Source organism: Rattus norvegicus, chromosome 2 (assembly GCF_036323735.1).
Source record: "Rattus norvegicus strain BN/NHsdMcwi chromosome 2, GRCr8, whole genome shotgun sequence".
NCBI lineage: Eukaryota > Metazoa > Chordata > Mammalia > Rodentia > Muridae > Rattus > Rattus norvegicus.
The window spans coordinates 214,946,093-214,956,416 of NC_086020.1; positions in this window are offsets into that span (position 1 = coordinate 214,946,093).

Genomic DNA, 10,324 nt, shown 5'->3' on the forward strand with positions numbered 1-10,324 from the left:
CAAACCCTTTTCTCAGTAACTCATGGAACTTTTTCCAAAATTGACCACCTACTTTGATTGCAAAACAAATCCTACCAGATACAAGAAAATTGAAGTAACTTCCTTCATCCTTTCATACCACCAAGGATTAAAGCTGAAATGACAGAAAGCTTACAAACTTATGGAAACTGAATAACTCTTTATTGAATTAAAAACTGGGTAAAGGCAGAAATAATGCAAACAATGAAAAACTTTGTAGAATTCAATGAAAACAAATACACAGCATAGTCAAACTTATGGGACACACCCAAAGCAGTGCTAAGAGGAATGTTCAAAACACTAAGTGCCTACATAAGAAATTGGAGAGACCTTATACTAGCAACTTAACAGTACAAGCTCTAGAACACCCAATAGGAGTAGACAGCCAGAAAGTATCAAATTGAAGGCTGAAATCAATAAAATAGGAACAAAAGAACAGTGCAAAGAATCAACAAAACAAAGACTTGTTTCTTTGAGAAAATCAACAAGATAGACAAACCCTTATGCAAATGAACTCTAAGACACACAGAGAATATCTAAATTAACAAAATCAGATTAACAAAAAGGGGACATAGCAAGAGACACCAAAGAAATCAAAAGAATCATAAAGGTCATTCTTAAAAAACAATAACAAACAAACAAAAACTGAAACACTATACTCCCACAAATTGGAAAAATCTAAAAGAATGGGCAATTTTCTGGATAAATACCACTTTAGAAAGTTAAATTGAGTTCACAATAGCAATTTAAATAGTCTTTACTATTTAAAAAGAAGAGAAAGGAAGAAATCAAAGTAGTGCTATTTGCAGGTGGTGTGAGAACATATCTTAAATTCCCACTAAAAAAAATTAAAGCTAATGAACACTTTCAGCTAAGTGACTGGATATAAGATTAACTCAAAATAAATCAGTAGCCCTCCTGTATAAAAATGACAAACAGACTGAGAAAGAAATCAGGTCTACTTACAATGGCCTTTGATAATATTAATTATCTTGGAGCTACCCTAACCAAGCAAGTGAAAGACTTGTATGATAAAAACTTCAAGTCTTTGGAGAAAGCAGTTGAAGAAGATATCAGAAGATAGAAAGATCCCCATGCTTAGAGATTGGCAAGACTAACATAGTAAAATGACCACCCTACAAAGTACAACATACAAATTGGATGCAATCACCATCAAAATTTCAATTCAACTCTTTACAGATCTTGGAAGAACAATCCTCAATTTTAAAAGAAAAGAAAAATAGAGAAAGTGGAGAAAAAGGCTTAAATGCATTGACCTAGGAGATGACTTTTTGAATAGAACACCAATAGTGCAGGTCCTAAGATTGACAGTTAATAAATAGCACTTGATGTAACTGAAAAGTTTCTATAAGGCAAAGGGCACCGTCAATAGAACAATACAGCAGCCTACAGAATGGGAAAAGATTTTTACCAACTCTACATTTGACAGAGGACTAATATAAAAACTATATGAACAAGCAAAGAAACTAGATGTCAAAATACCAAATAATCCAATTAAAAATGGAGTACAGATCCAAACAGTGAATTCTCAATAAAGGAATCTTAAATGGCTGAGAAACACTTAAAGGAATATTCAACATCCTTAGCTATCTGGGAAATGCAAACGAAAACTACTCTGAGATTGCATCACCTGTCAGAAGAGCTAACATCAGAAACACAAAGGAAAGCTCATGCTAGCAAGGATGTGGAGCAAGGGGAACACTTCTTCAATGCTGATGCAAACCTCTATAGACACTATGGAAATCAATATGGCAGTTTCTCAGGAAATTAGGAGTCCATATACCTAAGACCATGGTATACCATTCTTGAGTATACACCCAAAATACACTCCATCCTCCAACAAGGACACTTCCTCCACTCTGTTCATTATGGCTGTATTCAGAATAGCCAGAAGCTTGAAACAACCTAGATTACCCTCAACTGAAGGATAAAGACAATGGGGTACATTTACACAACAGAGTAGTACTCAGCTGTTTTTAAAAAAAATCATTACCATGAAATTTGCAGACAAGTGGATGAAACTAGAAAATATTATCCTGAGTGAGGTAGCCCAGCTCAGAAACACAAATATGGTATGTGTTTCCTTATACGTGGATATTGACCATTAAGTAAGTGATAATCATGTTACAGTCTATGAGATGTGGACCCATAAGGTTAGGGAAAGATGAGGGCTCTAGAGGGGGATGAATGGGTCTTCTTGGGATGGAGAACTAGAGTAGATTTTGCAGGTAGCGTTGAGGTGGGTGGGGATAGGAGAAGGAGGGATCAGGATGGGATGGAGGTAGAAAGTGTCGTACAAATGGCTGGAATTGGGGGGCAGTTGGGGTGTGGTGTAGATACCTAGTGCAGGGGAAATTTCCTGCACTATATCTGGGTGATTCTAGTGAGAACTCCTAGTAATGGAGGATTCAGAGTCTGAACTGGTCATTTCCTCTAGCCAGACAAGACTTCCTGTGGTCAGACTGGGTTGCATTTGGTTCAGCTGCTGGTGGAGGTGTCCCCATGGAGATCTCCTCAAACAACTCAGCCTGCTGCTAGGACAGAGAGTTGCTTTCAGAAAACTGACAGTGGGGCTCCATTGATAAAGATGACATCCAATCAATGTAGAGAGGTTCTGCAGAGAGCACAGCCATGCATTATGTGGAGAGGAATTGGAGGTCTCCATCAGGTCCCTTCTTTCAGAGATCAGGGAATCCTGTGGATAGGGCAGAATGATTATAGGAAACAGAGGGAATGGAGGACACGAGGGGAACATGGCTCACTGAATCAACTAAGCCGGGCTCATAGGGGCTCATGCAGACTGGAGCAGCAAGCATGGGCCTGCGCGTGTCTGCAGCAATTCTCTGCTGTGGCTCTAAGCTCGGTGTTTTTGTAGGACTCATAACTCTTGGAGTGGGTATATCTCTGACTCTAGACTCTTTCTCTCCAGTTGAATTGTCTTGTCCAGCTTTGGTGGGAGGGCTTTTGCCTTGTCTTAATGAGTTTTGTTCTGTCCTGTTTGGTTGTTGTTTCCTGGAGGTCTCTAAAGAAAGACTGGGAGTGGATCTGAGGAAGAAGGAAGGTGGGAGGGAGGCTGGGAGGAGTGGTGGGAGGGGAAACTGTGGTCAGGGTGTACTGTGTGAGAGAAGAATCTATTTTCAATAGCAATAAAAAGGAAAAACACTATGATTGAAAACAATTCAGTTGACTGTCTAAGTAACTAAATCCATCTTTGTATCAAAGTAGATTATGACAGAGAAAAGACAAATATATGAGTGTAAAATAGGTGCATTTCCCCCATTACCTCATTCTTGTTACTATGAAAAATTCCTTTTAAATTTTATCATGATAGAGGACAGAAAAGTGGTTAGTCAGAAAAACCACCTCAAGTATATTTATCTTGTCCACCAGTGCCACCAACTGCCACAAGGAGAAGGAATCAACCTTGTTTATTTATTTTTTTTTTTTATGTTCCTCTGTGTATCTGTGTGCTTGTGTGTAGAGGGGTTCTGTCAGAGGCCGGAGAGGATGCAGGGTGCCCTAGAAATAGAGGTGGTTGGGAAATCCCTGACATGGGTGCTGGGAACTGAAACAAGCTCATCTGTAAGAGCAGGAAGTGTCCTTAACCACCTAAGCACGAAGAGGACAATTTTAAACACTCAGTTGATGCCTACCAGATGTTATTAGTTCTGCCTGAACTCAAATGGCTCTGAGATTAATAGGAAGTATTTGACTTATTTTTGACTAGTATTAACAAATTTTGTGTTAAGTTAAAAAGGCAGAGACTCACTGACAATGAAGTATATAAAGCAGTTTACTATAGAAGCTGAGGGTGACGGGAATGTGATAAGACAAGTGGAATGTTAACATTGGTAAGTGCAGGGGCCGGCACAATTACTTATGAAACATTAATGACTTCTACTTGACACACCTCTATTGGACTGACGCAATCCTTCTTTATTATCTGTCTGTAAGAGAGCAGTATGAGAGCAAGACAAAGTCTAATAAAACTAGAGTATGGTCACCACCTGCTTCTGAGTTACTACTGTGCCCACAAATAAGGATCATGTTAAACGCTGCCAGAAATTCTCTGCTTAGTGTTTGCCTTTCAATGATGAAGTCAATATGGCAGCAAGTAGGATTTGATTACAGTTTAAATATGGCCTATTTTCCTGGGTCTTGTGATACAGGGCTGTAATCTCTGCTACTGGGAAATGGATGTGGGAGAGTGGTAGATTTTGGTCTCTCCGGGTTAGAGAGTGAGTTAAACTTCACCTCGAGAAGTAAAGAGAAGGCAAGAATATAACCCAGCAGTGGGACACCTGTCCGGCATTAAGTTCAATCCCCAGGATGCTGCCATGATACACGTTCTCACCATGTCCTTGTTATTATGAGACAGAGTGACTGGCAGAGGATACTGGGCTTTCCTTGCTGCAAACTGCCAAACACAGAGAGGTCAGTCAGTGCACTGAACAGCATGCTACTCAAGAAGAGTTCTCTTCTAGCATGAGTTTGTTAAAGCTACCTGCCTCCTGTCTACCTGTCAGATTTCCATTCGACTTGATTGGATTGTTGACACAATGAAACCATTGATTGTGCTTATTCTTATCAGTCTTCCAAATCCAGTAAAAGTCTAATTTCTCATCCTAGAGGCTTTTGTGAGCATGTGTTGACATATGGTGACACGGGTACAGAGCCCTCTGTGTGTCTGTGTAGATGAACACCCTTTGTACATATGGATTCGTGAACACATTTGTGACAGGTGCAGAGTTCTATGCATGTCTCTGTGCATAAATACACTTTGTACATATGGAGCCGTGAGCACCCCTGTGTATGCGCACTGACACGAATACAGAGTTGTGGGGTGGTGGTGGGGACCAGCTATATTTTTGTTCAAAACGCTGTCCTATTATAGCACTGGATCTCTAAAATTTGTAATGGTTCAATGTCTTTAATAAACAGTTAATATCTGTGCTCCTGAGCCAAGGCCAATATCCTAAGCTAGTCAAAATGCATCATTTTTAATACTCAGAATTCCCGAGGTAGAATAGTGATATTTTTCTTATAAAAATTCTGCCTTTGGGGCATCTAGCTTTTTCAGCTTTAAATAAGACAGAATTGATTTTGCTGCAGCAGCCTAGTTTTTTGTGTGTGGACCTATGTTAAGATAGTTTTTTTTTAATTAAATGTCAAATCCAGCTTGGCACTGGAGATGCAGGGTGTGCTTGATGTTTGAGGAAAACTGTCAGCCTGTCTCTCCATGTCAAATTGCCAGCTGCCTGGCCATAATTAGTTTGGGCTAAGGGCTCACTGTTTGGCTGAACTTCATATCACAAATGGCTCAACATGGTGTGACTTGGGGGAGAATGGGAAACAAACTATTTGTCTTTGGGAGACTGAATTTTATACCTTTACTTATTTAAGGTTATTTTAGAAACTTTTCTTATAGTTGCAACAATAAGTCAGAAATAGCATTCAGAGGAAGGCATGAAACAGAGAAGTTGAAATCTTGTTTAAGAGTAATTCTTAATGAGTCACAGGATCTGCTACTATTGTGAAAAGAGAAGATTTTAACTCAATTTGTCATATATTTTTAAAATTAATTAAAATTGTTTTCTTCTTTACGTTTTGAAAATTCCAAGCAGGAAACTAAATAGTTAGTCAAGGTACCTGCCTCCTGTGTTAATTCTTTAAAATGTTCTAAGGTGATTTTTTTTTATGTTATACTTTATTTTCTTTTTTCAAGATGACACTGCCTTCTAATAAATTAGAAGGCAACTGCAATTATCCATGTAATTAAAGCCTCCAGCTCTTCATAAAAGTCAATAAACCAAAATAAAAAAGGCTGAGGCACTTTCTTTACTTAGAAGACTACGAAAGAAGAGACACAGTGTGGGCACGGCTAGGGAAAGCAGCCTCTCAAAGAGAACCAGGTGGCCCATCGATGACAGGGATGCTTTGCCCCCGAGACAGCAGTACTGCCCAGGCAGAACTAGTGACTGCTTTCCATGCTAAAGCCCTTTATTTATTTGGCTTGTTTTGATTGAAATGCACAACACCCATCTCTTTCCTTTAGAGTTTGCTTAATTTTCATCCTTGTGCTTTCAACTTTTCAATTCTCTCATTTTTAAAATGTAAGAGTGAGGTTGGACAATGTAGCCTGACAGTGCTTTGTTTTCATTACAACATGAGTCTATTTATGTGTGATATAATCAGTAATGGGTTCATATTTTATTTGTGACCTGATTTTCAGTCTCAATTTCTTTCCTCCTCTTCTTCCTTACATTTGATTAATTTACCTTTTTTTCCTCTATTTTTCCCTTCTCCTAGTTTCTTGCTTTAGATGGTTGTAGGAACTGAACTTGTGGGATTTTTAAAATGAATGTCTCACTTAATCTTTCTCCAGGGAAATAGAAGGATCCAGACTCAGTCATCCTATCTGAAATGTGTAATGATACTCTTTGGCGCTGGAAGGTTCTGCCGCTCAGGTGTTTAATGGAGTTGATGTTAGTCTGGGTTTGTGCACATTTCCATTCCTTTCTGTGTTTCCTTCCTTCAGTATAGGAAGAGGCTACTTTACATCTGTCTTCTTAGATTTCATTTTGCAAAGCCTGCTGGTGCCATACTGCCATTTTTTTGTTCGATTAAAAAGATATCTTTGTATTTCTGAAGCACATCATTTAAAAGGTCTTTGTTTATCCACCCTAACTATGGCAAAACCCAATGGAGCTCTTTCTTTTTCTGCTCTGTATTTTCTTCTCATCTCTGTCAAGCCCTGTACTTACTTAGTGTGTCACTTATTGGCTTACATCTAAGGATTAGTGACATTCCTGCTACCCTCTCTCATTATTTCTTTAAATCCTTCCTTAAATCCATTCGATTCACACAGTCATTATCTATTTACTGAGTGATTACTCTGGGAGGCTTTGAGAATACAGAAGTAATCAGAGTAACCCCGAAGTGGTCCTGGCCTTCTGTTAGTGACAATAAATGTATGAACTGAGCAAAGTTGGTGGCATATAAAGTAATGATAAGTTTGCCTCTTCAAATTTGTTCCTTTAATATACACGATTGTTTTTCTTCCCATGATATACACAAGCTAAAAGCACTCAAGACAACTAAAGCCGCTGTTTAAAGAGTCCTGGAAGCAATACTTTAGGCAGGGGAAAATGATATATGAATATATAAATATATGAGCACAAATTTCTGTGTCTATTGAGTGATCCGTGTATGTTTCACTGTAGGGTTCTGATCACTTGCATTATGAAGCAGGGTTAGAGGAACGTTGATTACATGGTACACTGCCCCAGCTGCCTCTCACTTCAGCTTCTTAGTGGTCATCTTTGAAACAGATGTTTAATTTCTTAGTTCTTTTAAAAAATTAACATTTTGCATCTATGGGTATCTGTGTGGGGGTATGTTTACATATAAGCAAGTGCCCATGAATGACAGGTGGATGAGGTCGCACTGGACCTGGAGTTGTAGTGGGTGAGGAGACACCAGATATGGCACAGGGGCTTCTGCTAGAGCAACATTTGTTCTTAATCAGTTAATTTCAATCCATCCCTAAAGTTACAATTTCAATAATGCCCAACCCATTTTTTCCTCATTATTATATCTATGAAATCTTTTTTAAAAAAAATTGTTGGGGGGAGGGCAGTAATGGGGGGGAGGATGGGGAGGGGAACACCCATGTAGAAGGGGAGTGGGAGGGGTTAGGGGGATGTTGGCTGGGAAATCCGGAAAGGGAATAACAATCGAAATGTAAATAAGAAATACTCGAGTTAGGAAGAACACTATCAACCAACCATACCTCTCAGAGCTCCCAGGGACGAAAGAGTACCAAATTAAACCAACCAAAGAATACACATGGAGCGACCCACAGCAAACTAGCATAACTAGCAGGATGGACTTATCGGGCATCAAAGGGAGGAGAGACCCCCCGGTCCTGTGATGGCTTGAAGTCCCAGTGTAGGAGAATGCCAGGGCGGGGAGGATGAAGGGAGTGGATGGGTGGGTGAGCATCCTCAAAGAGGCAGGGGAAGGGGATGGGGTAGGGAAATTACTGAGTAGAAACCCAGAAAGGGGATAACATTTAAAATGCAAGTAAGGAAAATATCCAATAAAAACAAAACAAGACAAAAAAAAAAAAAACCCAACCAAATGATAAAGTCATTAATGTCTCTGAATTTTGTTAAAAGAGTATGTTTTGGTAATTGTTATTCTGTATAATCTGACATGGAATCCTACAGTTACTGTCATAAGAGCATATCTTCTTTAAATATATGGTTTGAAAACTCAAAAAAAAAAGAAATACTCGAGTTAATAAAGATTAAAAAAAATTAAAAAAAAAAATACAAGTCCATTGCTATTAGAGCTATGATTTCAACTAAGAGGTCCCTTATATTGAGGGTAGTTTTTTTTAAATTTTTTTCCTTTTATTTTTGATGTATGAGTTCTTTATTTCTTATCAAGTTATCCCAGCATGGCTTGATGAACAGACAATCTTGTGGAGTGTTTATGATGTCCTTGCTTTCCACTTACATTGTTACATTAATTCATATTATAATAAAATGATTTCCCCAATCTATAGATTTTTATTGAATCTCCTTTAATTTATTTTCCGTTAAACAACCAATGGCCTATTGCTGTCCTTGCTCCCCGCTCCTCCTCTTTCCACTCCTCCTTTTCCTTTTCTTTAAGTATGACCATTTATTAACAAAGGGAACTCATTGATTCAAATAAGAGTACACCATGCACCCTTTACTTAATGCCTTGTTTACATTTTTATTTATGTTTAAGAAATATAATTGTAAAGTTTTAAAAAACATTTTAAAATTCAATGGCATGTAAATACAATGTTTGCCAACTGATTTTTCTTATTGTGGAAAAGAAAAAAGAGATATTAAAGTTTTACCCAAGGGAGGAAGTTTTTGTGTTTGTTAAAAGATACACACTTTTAATCTCAAGGTCACACTTTTTGCATAAGAAAGAGCACTTTAAGACCACTGTTCATTTCTCTCAAACTAAATGAGAACAAGAAAGAAATAAACATTCATGACTAATCTTTCATCTTCATTCTCGGGAATATTCTGGGCCAAAGTAGTCATGCACTTTTGTAGAGACAATCTCTTGTGTACTATGTAAAAACATTCATCATCAAGAAGATGCTGATTGGCCAATGAACTAAGGCAGGATTAGAAGATGGGACTTCTGGCACAAAGAGAGGAATTCTGGGATTGGTTGAGACAAGGGGAGATTCTCCTGGAGATGGTAACCTGAGGACCAGGTAACTAGTTATGTGGAATGACTTAGACTACTTTAAACGAGATACTTGAGGTATGAGCTAGCAGAAATGATCCAGAGTTATTGGTCTAGGTATATATCATACACAGTTCTCAGAATCATTATTTTGGGGAGCTTATGGGTAGGTGGGAAAACCACCAGTTACACTTCTTCAAGTCTTATCCCAACAGTGTAGATCCCCCTGTACAAATCCACACCTCTGAGTTGTTCTCTTAAATGCTACCATTATTCCTGCCTCACTTATGTAGGGACTTAGTTTTCTGTTCATCCCGTCTGCTACGGCATTTCTATAGAGCAAATGAGTTTTCCCCCTCTATGTCCATATCGTTGAGGTATTTTCTGTTTAGTTTGGTTTCAAAAGATATGCCTTAACACAGGATGTAAACTGTACCCCAGAAGTCAATAAACGGTTCTTTTTTTAAGGGAAATATAAAATCTGTTTAGATAACATTTGTATTCATATCTATTTTTAGACACTCAACACAAAGAAATGGCAGCAAACTCTCTAAAACCAATAAAACCCTCTAAAGCACAAACCAAGAAATAAAATCGTGTGAAAGCTGTTAATTCACTATCTGGGATCAGGCATTAGTATCTCACAGTGGCATGCATGCTTTCTTTCTTCTCTAGCTTACACTTTATGCTGTAACTATTTTTAATCTGCAAAATTCCCCCGCAGCTGTTGTGGCTTTTCAGTTGTTCTTCCCTCTTACCTAAGCCCTCAGCTTCTTTTATTTCTAGCATACATGCCATATTCTTCAAGACCGACATCCTTAAACAAGAGGGATGCAACTGGGACTCAGGGGTAGGATACTTACCTAGCATGCTAGAGGCCTTTGGGTCCATTTCTAACACCAATTAAACAACAAGCCAACCTTGACCCTAAGCGACAGAACACTGGAGTGTGTGTTTGGTTTTCATACAGACTTGGGTGTTCTGTCTTAGGGGTTTATAGCATTATATGTTATGACTCCCCAGTGATTCTGTCTTCTCCTTTAGT